Raw genomic sequence first — 15,444 nt, forward strand, 5'->3', positions numbered from 1 at the left:
AGGAGAAAATGAAAAAAGACAGGTTTGTAGTTATCCCTTTAATTGGTATATTACCAACAATAATTTAATACAGAAAATGAATTAATAATTTGAATAAGAAAATGTAATATTCTATTTAGTTAAATTTGCATGTGTTTTTTCCTCTACAGTGAACGTCCAAGCTACTTCATTTTTGAACTTGTTTTATAATAAACCTCATTCATGTCGAGCTATTCAGTATCTCACAACAAAATGTTAATTAACAATATATATGATATAACGAGCGCAGTGGTTAGCGTGTGTGCGGCACAGTTCTAAGGTCTTGGGAACCTCCTGTGTGGGTTAAAATCCAGCTACCGGACTTACTGTGCGGAGTTTGTATGTTCGCCCTGTGCTTGCGTGGGTTTCCTCCCACATTCCAAAGACATGCATTTCAGGTGGATTGGCCGGTCCAAATTGTCCCTAAGTGTGAATGAGCGAGCGAGTTGTCTGTCCCTGTGTGCCCTGCGATTGGCTGGCAACCAGTTCAGGGTGTCCCCTGCCCACTGCCCGATGATTGTTGGGATGGGCTCCAGCACCCCCGCGACCCTACTGAGGATAAGCAGTGCAGCTAATGAGATGAGACTAGATGATATAACGAAAGACATGTACAATATAACATGTTAAACTACATAAATAAACACGTTTGAAAAAAAAATATGGTGTAAGATTATTTTGTCTTTTATAAAGGAAAATACGACAGTTTGTAAGGGCATGGAGCCGTGGAGGTTGACAGGTATGATAATGTTGAAAATGAAATTCATCAATTCACCAGAGGATAGCAGCAGCAGTCCTTTGGCCGCCTTGCCTTTCCGTGAGAATTTTAGCCCACCCCATTTACAACATGGCGACTGTAATTAATAAAAAGAAAGTTGACTGTAAAGGCCCGCCATTTCAAGGACAAGTGGAAATTTGAGTATTTTTTTTCCCTGAAATCAGAAATAACTGCGTCTGCCTAATTTATTAAGATACTGTGGCTGTTTAAAAATATACATTATCAAGAAGCTCTGCCTGTCGTGTCCAGCATGGTCGCCGTGGCAACCGGCTGGCCCCGCCCCCTGGGCAACAGCTGAAGCAGATCGCCTAATTTGCGCGTTTGCTTCTTAAGGGGGGTTTGGGATTTTGCGGGTGCTGGCTCATTGCATTTTCTGTCTGCATATCCCGTTCTGTTTTGCTCTGTCCTGTTTTGTTTGAGTCGGAAGAAACCTGTGTTTGCACGTTTTTAGTTAAAGCCTGTTTGTTCTGTCTTGTCCCTGAGTTTTGGACGACTTTTATTTTATTAAATAAGTTTTGATCGTCAACGCAATTGAGTTCTCCCTTCCTGCCTCCTGCCTCCGTTCTGGTCCGGTCCCTCATGACACTGCCAGACGAAACATGCTGACTAAAAAGCTATCTAGAAACAAATGCTGTGAAAAGTTGAAATGAAATGATCTGCATTTATCTAGCGCTTTTCAAGTCAATGACTTCCCAAAGCGCTTTACATTGTGCTTCACATTTCCCAATAGCGACCGTGATCTGTGCAGCCATGTAAGGCGCTAACCTGCGTATTGGGGGTAATTAGGGGTTCAATGTCTTACCCAAGGACACTTCGACATGTAACACGGACAAGCCGGGATTCGAACTGGGATCCCTTAATCCTAAAACGATCGCTCTACCTCCTGAGCTACTGCCGCCCCGAAGTTGAAGCAATTACAAGCTTTTTGAACGGCACGGGTGGACTTTTTCACGAGAGTCAAATGAAATGCTACAGAGGCGAGCTACAAGGTCGCGACGCTGAACGCTAAGCACTGCAAACCTTTCACGGAGGATGAATTTATGAAAAACTGTTCAAAGAATGCCAGGCTAAATGAATAGACTTCCCCACACATTTTCCACTTACCAAATCTGGCCCGCTTTCTGAAGCTTAGACACCCATGCAGTACAGAGACCAGGAGGCAAACGCAAACCAAGTTCGTGACTATGTGTGCGCGACTGTGATAGGCTGTTGTATGCTGTCAGTTAAACAGCAGGGTGGGCGCAAGTCAATGATTTCACCCAAAACAAACAGGGAAGCATAGCAACAGCTAGCCTTTAGCAGGTTGTTACATTGAAATGAAATTTATCAGTTGAATCAAACTCTGAAGAGTCAAAAGAGCGCAAAGAAATGGTGATCACGAGCGGGTGCTCTGTGGATTGTTATAGAGTCCGGACAGCGGCCGGGGGTGATGTCGGGATAGAAGGCAATAGCGAGGCTGCAGGTCCGGCCTACTGCTACAGTTGATACTGAAACTGATGACCTGGAGCTACAACTCGTTTGAAACTGGTACTTTCGGGACAGTAGTACAATAATCATCGCGGGGATCTGGCTCAATTCGAGGTTACCTGCATGCATCTAGCCAACTGCTCTCTAAATCGTTTTCTTTCACTAAAAACAGCAGCACTCAACTTTTGTTGTACTTTTGTATGATGACAATAAAGACCATTTATTTAACTGCAATTCTGTTGTCTGTATTTTTATTTGTAGATTTATCGTTATAATTTTTAATTAATTGTTTAATTTCTTACATTCATATCAAAGTACAAATCAATTACAAACCAATTTCCAGCCTAATTAGTTTATTTTGTTATCATTGTATCAGAGGGGGCGGCACGGCAGCTGAATGGTTAGCGCGTCTGCGGAACAGTTCATGGGTCATAGGTTCAAATCTAGCCTTCCAGTGTGGAGTATGTATGTGCTTGCATGGGCACTCCGATTTCCTCCCATATTCCAAAGACATGCATATCAGGTTAACAGGCCTGTCCAAATTGTCCCTAGGTGCGAATGAATGAGTGAGTTGTCTATCTCTGTGTGCCCTGCGACTGGTCTTCTGCCTCCTGCCGAAGACAGCTGGGATAGGCTCCAGCACCCCCGCGACCCCCCCCCGAAAAATCAAATTTTCTTGATTAGTTTGTGAAAGTATGAACTTAAATTAAATTATAAAATTAAAATCCTTAGTTCATCGCGTTTGGCAACAGCACACCCACAACCCAAGTGAGTATATCAGCAGTGCGGTAAATGGATGGACTTATGAAAGGCGCTGTACATTTCTAGAATGAACCGTTTAAATGTGGAATTTCAGGGAACGTGTTCCCAAGTGCCAAACTTTTTCTATGGTCACTTTACAAACACTGCAAGCTTCAGAAGATATAGGCTAAAAATCCTAAGGGGAAAAAGACACTCACACACAATCGGTATCGGATACAATATAAGCGTTTCTGAAAAAATATGTTCCCATTTTTATAAATAGAGGAATCACCCACAGAATTTCCAGGGTGTTTTTTCAATGAAAGAATTTTTTGTGATCAAGTGGTAAAGATTTGTACGGATTCATAAAATTGAAAAACTGACGCTATCTCCTGGCATACAATCAATTACTATGTGCCGTTTTGAAAAGTCTGGAATTTTTCTAGGTAAAACTTCTGGAAATTCCGTGAATTAATGAATACTGAGAGAACAGGAGGACAAGGAAGAGAATAAAAAGAGTAGGATACCAAATACAACTTAGAAATAAAGAATGAAAATATGACACATTAGTTCTTTTAAATGTGTATACTAATTGTATTGAGAGATTTCCCCAGTGTACTAATTGACATTCTATAAAGTAAAAAAATCAACAAAGTAATGGTGTTCCTTTATATACAAAAGCTATATTAGCATTTTTGTTTGTTCGCTTGTAAGTTCAGCTTTCTTACTGGCTCTCTGTACACAAGGCAACTTGATGGAAGGGTCAAAGACAAATAAACAAGCCAAGACTTACAAATTATTTTTAAAACAGGTTAAAATCTGACATCCAACTGCAAAAATAAATACCCAGACATACACTTTTTGTTTAAATTTCTTATTACTCATTAAAATACAGTACCATTAAATAACTTTATTCCTGTTGAATAGCTTATAATTAATAGTTACTCCACAATTAACAATTACATGTTTGATTGAAGTACGTAAGACCACGGGCGTACAACTTGAAGAACAACTTTTCTTCCTCTCCGTATTCATTTTTGTACCCGGGTTATGAGACGAGAGGTCGTTCATTATAAGAGCTGGAGGTGTGAAGTTCCTTCGTAGCTTTTATTACAGAATATTCCGGGCATAAATTAGCTACAGGCAATGGCTGAAGGAATTTAAAAGTGCAAAGACTGAGGTGGCTTACCATCATTCTTATAAAAAGGTGCAGTCCATAAACTGATTACAAATCTATTACAAAAATAAACATTAAAGGGGTTCCACAGTTAAATAGAGAACTGTTCTACTGATGATAGCCTCGTCACCCTTGGGGAAATCTTGCTCAAGCTGTTCAGTGTCAATTGAATCTTGTTAAAAGGGACGAAAGCTGTAATTTAATGGAGCTGTAGGGAATTTGGAACCAGACAAACCCTCATCCACTCATTTAAGCTGTAGGGCATTCTCATTCTGCCAATTTTCCAGAATATGTGCAAAAAAATGAAACAATGACTTTTTGAGACATGTAAGGTCCATTTAAATCAAATTTATTTGTAAAACACTTTTCGGGGAATGAATTGTTACATAATACACTGACACACACAAGGGTTAAAATACAATAAAAACAAAATAAATAGTAAAAAAAAGAAGCAAAAGAAACATGGTTGCGGCAAGGCACAGACTAACCATGTGAGGAAAGGGACTTAAGGAAGGCTTATCCACACTAAGAGGGCTGGCAGCAGATGGCCTCAGAATTTTTAGCCATTGAACCACACCCTACCACTGTATTAAAAATGATGTCCATAAAGTGGATCAGGAGCCTCCTCTTAAAAATATCAAGAGTCCCAGCAGACCTGATGTCCTCTGGCAGACTGTTCCTTAGGTAAGGAACAAAACAGTTCAATGCTGCTACGCCATAGGTTTTGGCCCTCACTCTAGGGACGGTCAACAAGCCGCTGCCAGAGGACCTCAGGGACCGCGAGGGCTGATATAATAAAAGTAAATCAGAAAGAAAGGATGGGAGACAATGCAGTGGAGACAATGCAGGGAGACAATGCAGTGAGTTTAAAATTGGTGTAATTGTAACGGGTGTGATAATAACTTTTATTTTATTGAAATTCCTGCTAAAATATGTGTATAGTTTTTGGTAAATGTCCTGCAATGCTGAGTCCAACAGTGCCATCTGCTGGTATGGGGTGGGGTTTGGTTTTGGCTTCTAACATGTGACCAGGAGGTGGGGTTTGTTGTCAGTTTTACCAGAGTACTACAAAGGTAAGACATATCTTTTGGTGCTCCACAAAATAAGTTAATTTTAAACTTTATAACCCCAGCTGACAAATCTCTCAACATGCATAGTAATGTGATTGATATTGTCAAGCTGTTTAGGTTTCTTTTCGTTTTGTTTCTGTTTTACTAAATATTAATTCCCCTTGTAGAGATTAAAGAGATCTGACCCAGCAGAAAAAAAGCTAATGTTGTGACTCATCCATTTGCAGGTAAATTGTATCCATTTTTATACTCATTATTGTTTTTATTCCTATTTTTCATATACATTAAAAAAAAGGATGATGTTGGTTAAAATTCAGAGTAAAGAAAAACATGTTGAATTCATTGTAAACGTTAAAAATCCACTATACGATCTCTTGTTAAAAGTATCTTGTTAAAATGCAAAGATTTATACATGTATTGTGATATTCTAAAATGTATTTTCTGTAAAGTGAAAAGAAAGCTCTTTGATATGCTTTGTTGTCAGTTTTACCAGAGTACTACAAAGAGATCAAAGAGATCTGACCCAGCAGAAAAAAAGCTAATGTTGTGACTCATCCATTTGCAGAAACTGTAATAATAAAAACCTCATCATCCAGTCCAGCGTGAATGTGGATCTTTGGTGGGACACGTACACCGCGGTTACATTGGTGCCGTGACCCGTGACTTCTATCAAACTCTCCGAACCGAGGACTGTCCTACCTGCCACATTGTTTCATGATGCCATCAGCTCACAGTATTTAAAATTGCTATACAGTGACGTGTTACGCAAGCTCCTGATTTATTTTGTGATTTTGACTCATTTACATATTTGAAACATGTTTAATCAGAGCACGAGTGACATTTCTGAGGGTGTAGCTGATCAGATGACAAATGTTATTCAGGAGATAGGACATACATTGGCTGATAGCATTTTCTCACGTATACAGTCACACAATACAGTAGCTCCTAGCGCTGCTGCCACACAAGATGTAGCAAACACATTGAGTAAGCCAGATTATGTGTCAGATGTAACACAGGTTCAGGTGGTTACACAGAGAAAGGTTAAAGAACCACCATCATTTAATGGGGATGGCTCAGACTCAATAAAATTACATGAGTGGGAAGATCTAATGAAGACATTTATTAAGAAGAGTAATGTGAGACTTGAAGAGCAAGCAGAGGAAATCCAAATGCATTTGAGAGGAAAAGCTAAAGATGTAGTTAGGTTTGGCATTAGAAACAGTAATATAGACGTCTATACCCGCCCTGACATGATTTATAGTCTCCTCAGGAAACACTTTAGCTGTACCAAGTACTCTGCTGTCCCTTTAGCTGACTTTTATTCAACTTTGCCCAAACACCAGGAGGACCCCTATGACTACTGGCTGAGACTAAACAGAGCAGCTGATCTTGCCTCTGAGTGCTTGAGTGAGCAGGGCAAAACATTTGACAACCCTGAAATAGAGGTTACTCGCATGTTTATTAGGAACTGCCCATGCAAGGAACTGGCACTCACTTACAGATCAAAAACCATCGAAAAGTGGTCAGCATGTGAGGTACTAGAGGTGCTGAATGAATACCACGCTGAGAAGAGCTACAAAGCAAATTCCCTACAACAACCTGCGAATAGAGCGGAAATTGCAGTACACAAAGCTGAGGTGAACCTTGGTCCAACCCTCGTGCACGAGCCACCTCAGACTTCGAGCCCACAGTATGTCTCTCTAACGGACGTTATTAGTATGTTGGAGAAAGTTCTGATACGTGTTACCTCGAACCAGTTTCAAGAGAGAGGGGGAGCTCCAACCAGGCGACCTGGAGCCAGAATCAATGGTTTCACTGCCAAGCCATGTATCATTTGCAAAGAGGTCGAACACAGTGCTCTCTCTCATTGCCGAGACAAAAACCTTTGCTTTCACTGCCATGCTCCAGGGCATTCTCGACGTGATTGTCCAGTGACGAAAGTTGTCCCGCTGCCTCAGGGAAACTAACTGATCTGCGCTTAGGGGAGAACAGTGCAGATCAACTGAGTATACCTCCAACCACTAATGTGAAGCCTGACATGCAAGATAATAAATCAATTTATGAGATGTATAGCAACAAGATACCTCCATCGAAGAAGCTGATCTTTCAGGGGTTTCAGAGAATAGCGGAGACTGACGAACTGTTTTACACACCTGTACTTGTGCAAGAAGGCCCCACTTTCAGAGCGCTGTTGGACAGTGGGTCGATGGCTTGTACAGTAAGTGAGGACACGGCTAAGTCCCTCCTGCAGCAATTCCCTGATATGATGAGTTACACGGCCGATAATTATGTCATTGTAGGCTGCGGTGGACACCAAGTTTCTCCCAGAGACATGTACGACATTCACGTCACAGTTTACGGGTGCCAAATGATAATACCAGTAATGGTGGTGCCAGGCCAGACAGAACAGATGATCCTTGGCAGCAATGCCATCAAATATATTTTGACTCAATTGAAAAGTACAGATGGCTATTGGAGATTAGTTTCCACTCCTGACAACGGTCTGTCCGATCACCACAGTCAATTCCTGTCAATGCTTTCCAACACAGAGAGATGGAGAGGTGATTGCATTCCTGACAAGGTAGGGACAGTAAAAATCAAGAGTTGCGTGACGCTGAATCCACGGACCGAGTACGTTATTTGGGGCAAGTTACCTGAGTTGGCCGGGACGTCTGCGGGCAGCACAGTGGTCGTTGAGCCAACCCAATCAAAGGCCGGGCCCAGACAAGTCCTTGTCGGACGAGTTGTTACTCCACTCTGGGGAGATGGATGGGTGCCTGTTAAAGTCTTTAATCCCACGGACAGAGTTGTTGTGCTGAGGAGAAACAGGAAAATTGCAGATGTGTCTCCTTGTATCGCAGCGGAAGACCTGCCCAATGCAGAGGAGGTCAAGTGCAACGTGCAGAGTGTACAGAGCAAAGAGGTCCGACCCAGGTCAGAAGAGGACATGATGCGTACATTGGAAGCTCTGGGACTGCAAGACATTGACCTGAAGTCATGTGAGGTTTCGCTGCAGTGTAAAGACAAGCTCCTTCATATCATCGAACAATTCGAGTCAATCTTTTCTCGCCATAAAATGGACTGTGGAGAGGCCAAAGAGTTTGTACATCGTATCCACCTTGTTGATGATAAGCCGTTCCGTCTACCCTACAGATGTATACCACCAAGTCAGTATGAAAAATTGAGGACGACTCTGAACGAGATGGAAGAGAAAGGAATTATTCAGAAGTCGACTAGCGACTATGCATCTGCGCTTGTTCTCATATGGAAGCGGAATGGAGAACTAAGGGTATGCACTGATTTCAGAAGGCTTAATGCAAGATCAATAAAGGATGCCTACCCACTACCGCATCAAGCTGATGCTTTGGCCGCACTTGGGGGAAATGCCTTTTTCTCCACAATGGACCTGACGTCAGGCTACTACAATGTCCCCTTGCACCCTGATGACAAAAAGTACACAGCATTCTCATCACCCTTCGGGCTTCACGAGTACAACCGGCTCCCTCAGGGACTTTGCAACAGCCCAGCAACATTTATGAGGATGATGATGTCGATATTCGGTGATCAGAATTTCATGAGCCTATTATGTTACCTCGACGATCTGATGGTGTTTGCCCCCACGGAGGAAGTTGCACTCCAGCGCCTGCAGATGGTGTTTACTCGCCTCAAGGAACACAACCTCAAGCTAGCACCCAAAAAGTGTTTTTTCCTCAGACGGACTGTGAAATTTCTTGGGCATGTCATCAGTGAGGATGGAATTCGGACTGACCCAGAGAAGGTGAGAGCAATAAATGACGTACAAGTCGCTGATCTAATGGAGTCAGATGGCAAGACGCCATGCCCTAGTAAAATCAGATCTTTTCTAGGCATGGTGATGTATTTCCAAAGCTTCATTGAAGCGTGTTCTGCGAAGGCAAAACCTCTGTTCAGGCTCACATCTGAATCTGGTGACAAGCATAAGCGCAAGAGAGCCCACAAGAAAGGTCAAGTGAAGCTGACGCCGGCAGATTGGTCCGATGCATGCCAGAACGCCTTTGAAACACTGAAGCACGACCTCGTGACAGGTGTCACTCTGGCCCACCCAGATTTTGATGCGCCGTTTATTCTGGCTGTCGACGCATCCTTTGATGGGATTGGAGCAGTCCTGTCACAGCTGCCACCTGGTGGAAAAGTAGCCAGACCAGTCGCCTTTGCAAGTAAGACGCTTTCTCGCTCCCAGCTCAACTACCCTGCACACAGGCTCGAATTTCTTGCCTTGAAATGGGCGGTATGTGATAAATTCAGCCATTGGTTGAAAGGAAGACACTTTACCACGTGGACCGACAATAACCCACTGACATACATTTTGACCAAACCAAGACTTGATGCGTGTGAACAGCGGTGGGTAGCGAAGCTTGCTGCATACAATTTTGACCTGAAGTACATTCCCGGCCCAAAGAACATCGTAGCCGACGCTCTGAGCCGTGAGCCATTTGTACGGTCATGTGTGGGTCATCGCCTTGTTACCGAGCCCTATACTTCGCTCTTGGACCAAGTCAACGGGGTGAACAACAGTACTGTGCAAGAGGTGTTCAGAGTATCCAACAATTGTCACGCTGTTGTAGACGAGAGTGCTGGGACATCAGACGAGTCAGTAAAAAGGGCAATTCCATCAGGCTCCAATGGTTCTGTGACATCAGAAGAAGTTGCTGCTGTCTTCAGTGCTCAGTCCACTGGTGGCGTGGGTCAAGTGATGGGAACAGATGCCAACCTCAATCTTCTGCAGAAGGGAGATCAGTCAACGGCACTCCCACAGAGTCAGCTCGTTGGTTTACAAGAACAGGACAACACAATAAGCAGAACCATGTACTTTGTGCATAGACACAAGAGACCTACCAGGCGTGAGAGAGCTGTCGAGTCGCCTAGTGTGATGAAACTACTGAAACATTGGAGCAGACTCACCATACAGAATGGCATGCTCTACAAAATAAGGAAAGATCCTCACATGGCCAAGAAAATCTTCCAGTTTGTGGTGCCTGATTCATTGAAACAGAAAGTCCTTCAAGGTTTACATGACTCAGCAGGTCACCAAGGCCAGAACCGTACTTTGTCTCTGGTGAGGCAACGATTTTTCTGGAATGGCATGGAACGTGATGTTGTGAATTATGTCAAATCCTGTCAGCGTTGTGTAGTAGGGAAAACACCGGAACCACACAACCGTGCACCACTCAAGAACATAGTCACCTCTGAGCCTATGGAGTTGGTCTGTATAGACTTTTGGACTGCTGAGCAACAGAACAAGTCTGTAGATGTCCTGGTCGTAACTGATCATTTCTCCAAGATGGCGCACGCCTTCCCTTGCAGGAATCAAACCGCCAAACAAGTTGCTCGCCGTCTGTGGCAGGATTTCTTCCTTGTCTATGGTTTCCCACGGCATATTCACTCTGATCAGGGAGCTAATTTTGAGAGCAAACTGATCAAAGAGCTTCTAGAGATGGCAGGGGTGCAGAAATCCCATACGACTCCGTACCACCCCATGGGAAATGGTATCGCAGAACGATTCAACCGAACATTGGGAGATATGATCAGAACCCTTCCCCCTCAGCCCAAAGCAAAGTGGCCACAAATGCTGCAGCAGCTCACATTCTGCTATAACTGCACAGAGCATGAGACAACAGGGTTTGCACCGTTTTACCTAGTGTTTGGTAGGATCCCTCGTCTCCCTGTCGATGTCATGTTTCAACATGCTAATACCAATGATGCTGTTGTCAGCTACTCTGACTTTGTACGCCATCTGAAGAAAGATCTACATGAAGCTGCTCAGATTGTACAGAGGAATACTCTCAGAGAACAGACTCGTCATGCCAAGCTGTACAACCGTAGGGCCAAAGGATCACCCCTCGTCGTGGGAGACCGGGTGTTGATCGCCAACAGAGGTGTCCCGGGGAAACGCAAAGTTGCAGACAAGTGGGAGTCGACCCCGTATGAAGTCATATCACTCAAGCCTGATCTCAATGTCTATAGAGTCAAGGATTGTCTGACGGGCAAAGAAAAGGTAGTTCACAGGAATTTGCTGCTCTCTGTTAGCTTCTTGCCCTTAGAGGATGATCTGGCCAGCGAATCTGAACACTCAGAGTCTGACGCTGCTATGCATGGAAGTGATGTATGCCCTGATTTACCTGACGCGGTTGAAGACACTGATGTCCGTACAGTAAACTGGGTGATACAGGCAGGTGAAGAGCAAGTTCATCCAGAGGTAGAGGATAACTCACTAGACAGCAGATCTGATGCCTAGTCCGACTCACGCAGTGTTGATACATCCAGTCGGGGAAGTCAGCACATCCCCGAACAAGATGTTGACCATACTTCAAGTGACAATACGGAAAGCCCATCACAGTGCTCTGAAAACATGATCCCTTTGGGTATGGGTCTCCCAGACGAGACCCCATTGAACCCTGACCATCCGGACGCAGACTCCCCTGATACTGACTGTTTAGACTTGACTGTCCCAGACCTTCAAGCTCAGGTTAATTGTGCTCAACTTGACCGTTATGGTCTTAGGGTCCGCCAGTCCATCAGGCCTCCTAGTCGTCTAATTTGTCAGATGAATGACCAGTTGGTAGGTGACAATCCTCTGTCCGCAATATCTGCTAGTTCCTAGTTTAAGTTCAGTAGAGATGCACTTTCAGTTTGAGTAACAAAGCTTGAGTAAGAAACAAGAATTATGCCTATGTGAGCACTTACAACTACAGGAACAATGTTTGATATTTCAGAGATGTAACAGGCATCTTTGAGTCTGTGCTTAGTTAGGAGTTTGATCGCCTCCTTTCTTTTCACACTCCTTTTTGGGAGAGTTTTAGAACTGACATGCACTTCAGTTTGTTCCTTGTAATACTGTACCAGTTTTCGGGTCCTCTTTTTCATCAGTATTTGCCTTTTTGGCATGTGATTTTTTTTTTTATGTTTAGTGTAGCACTCCCATTTTTAGCAGAATTTCAGGGGGGTGTATGTAACGGGTGTGATAATAACTTTTATTTTATTGAAATTCCTGCTAAAATATGTGTATAGTTTTTGGTAAATGTCCTGCAATGCTGAGTCCAACAGTGCCATCTGCTGGTATGGGGTGGGGTTTGGTTTTGGCTTCTAACATGTGACCAGGAGGTGGGGTTTGTTGTCAGTTTTACCAGAGTACTACAAAGGTAAGACATATCTTTTGGTGCTCCACAAAATAAGTTAATTTTAAACTTTATAACCCCAGCTGACAAATCTCTCAACATGCATAGTAATGTGATTGATATTGTCAAGCTGTTTAGGTTTCTTTTCGTTTTGTTTCTGTTTTACTAAATATTAATTCCCCTTGTAGAGATCAAAGAGATCTGACCCAGCAGAAAAAAAGCTAATGTTGTGACTCATCCATTTGCAGGTAAATTGTATCCATTTTTATACTCATTATTGTTTTTATTCCTATTTTTCATATACATTAAAAAAAAGGATGATGTTGGTTAAAATTCAGAGTAAAGAAAAACATGTTGAATTCATTGTAAACGTTAAAAATCCACTATACGATCTCTTGTTAAAAGTATCTTGTTAAAATGCAAAGATTTATACATGTATTGTGATATTCTAAAATGTATTTTCTGTAAAGTGAAAAGAAAGCTCTTTGATATGCTTTGTTGTCAGTTTTACCAGAGTACTACAAAGAGATCAAAGAGATCTGACCCAGCAGAAAAAAAGCTAATGTTGTGACTCATCCATTTGCAGAAACTGTAATAATAAAAACCTCATCATCCAGTCCAGCGTAAATGTGGATCTTTGGTGGGACACGTACACCGCGGTTACATAATGTGATTTCTTCTTCGAGAAGATACATTTTGTAGTAGCTGCAAGCTGGCAATGTTCTTTTTGGGAATACCAGAGAGCAGTGTCACAGTTGCCAATTGGCCCTGCCTGTTTGGCGCCAGCTGCAGCTCGTTGACTGAACGGCTTCCCTCCTATTTAAACTCAGTGCTCTCACTCACCCTTTGTCAGTCCATCAACGAACCTCTGCACCCGCAAGACGTGTGTTGTGACTCCGTCCAGTTTCCTGCTTGTGTTTCCCGTCCAGTATCAATCCCGTCTATTTTGTCCTGTTTAATATCGATCTCCAGTGTTTGGTATCGTTCCCGTCTATTTGGTCCTGTTTGATATCGGTCTCCAGTGTCTGGTATCATTCCCGTCTATCTCGTCCTGCTTGTTATCAGACTCCAGTCTCCAGTGTCTATCAATCCTGCCTGTCCCGTCCTGTCCAGTATCGACCCCATTTGTCTGGTATCTGTAACTGGTATCGATCTCGTCTGCCTCTGGCTTCCTGTCGTTCCACGCCAGACTGCTGCCTTACTTCTTCCGCCCAGCGGTCGCCGAATCACTGGCGTTTGTGTTAACATGCATGACTGCCCAATTCCCTGTAAAATAAAGCTTGTGTGAGAAACGTTACGCACCTGGGTCTTCCTCCTGTTCTGGTTCTGACAAGCAGGGCATTACAATAATCTATACGAGAGGATTTAAAAGAATGTATCAGCATCTCCATGTTTTCTTGAGAGAGAAATGGGCCGACACTGGCTATATTCTTGAGATGGTAAAATCCAATTTTAGTTATATGGTTAATATGTAGAATAGAACTGAGTTCAGAGTAAAAAAAATAACACCCACATTTTTGACACAATCTGTAAATCTAAAATTTTGTAGTTTTGCCATGGAGCTGAGTATTTTCCAAGCAACAATGTTGCTTAAGACCTTTTTCAGATTAAAGTAATCCGGGGGAGTATGGCATCAAAATGTGGGCACCCTGTCATGCCAAGACTGTATCTGGAAATTACACATTCATACAGGCAAAGCTGCAAGTGGCATCACTGAGGAAAAAAAATCTGGGAAAATGTGTAGTCCTATATATGACTACTGGTCTGCAGGGTCACAATGCCACTTGTTCTTTTTTCCCCACCAGCTATGACCTTGGAAAAGAACTTCTCTGGAAGGACCAGTAAAGAGAAATGAAGCAGTCGTTAATATGAACATTTTTAAAAATTGAAATTCAGGGGTAAACTGGCAGGGGAAAAGTCCCAAGGACCCACACCAAAACTAGAAAGAAAAGAACATAAAAAAAAGAAGGCCAAACAAAGAAATTACTAAAATGGGATGATGTATTATGGTTTTAGTGTATTCTACAGCTGATTCAACTTGAGGGTAGCCACCGAGTGTTATCTAGAATTGTGTTTCTCAACTGGTGCGTTAGGACCCAAAAGTGGTTCGAGGGCCCATTTTCAATAGGTCGTGAGCCTTTGCCATAGCAAAATAATCCTAAAAAGAAGATAAAATGGAGGGTCGATTACACAGTACATGGCGATATTGCCCTGCTCAATCTCTTCCTATTGTTGATTTAATCGGCGGCATCCCAATTGTGTTTGAGAGGAACCACATTTCATTTTCTTGTGATTTTGTTTGAATCCGTTTTCTTCCCATAATAATGGAAAAACCTCAACATGAGGTAAATAAAGAAACCTTGAGAAGGGACCGCACATGAGGCAATCCCCCTTCCAAGATGACCAGGCTGCAATGGATGTTGCAATAACAAATAATACACATACTAGACGTTGAAGAGAAAAAAAGATACTAGCCTATCAGGTTAAATAATAAATCGTTCTGAGTTTCAGTGTTGCTCTAGCGTTTTAACCAGTACATTGATCTTTATCTACGTGATTAAGTAATTGTCGTTGTTTCGGTACACGTTGTATTAACATTTTGGGTATGAACTTCTTTTAATATCTGGCCATTTTAAAGCTGTTTTGGGGGTTTGCTTGTATGTGATGTAGGCTAAATGTGAGGTTATGCCTTACTCGAAGTGGTTTTGGTTTTGCTGGGAATTGAGTTTTTTTTTTTTTAAAGGTGAATATATTCTACTATCTCTGCGTTAAACGACAATATCGTTTCATATGAAAAATCTGAATGGACATTTTTACTTGATTAGGGTTGTAGCCTGTCATTAGGGTGGAATGGTCGGACCAGTTGAGAACCACTGACCCAAAAGCTAACACAAGAAAAGGGTTAACGCGGTGGGCATCATCCGATCCCGAATTCCAACTATATACGGAGCGTCAAACAAGGAGGAAAACAAAATAAGCTTTCAGATTTAGCTGACGCTGAGTGATGTCATCTAACGGAGGGCGGAACCAAACCGATATTTT

The sequence above is a fragment of the Urocampus carinirostris genome, chromosome 3, assembly GCF_059441175.1.
Source record: "Urocampus carinirostris isolate Australia breed hairy pipefish chromosome 3, RoL_Ucar_1.0, whole genome shotgun sequence".
Lineage (NCBI taxonomy): Eukaryota > Metazoa > Chordata > Actinopteri > Syngnathiformes > Syngnathidae > Urocampus > Urocampus carinirostris.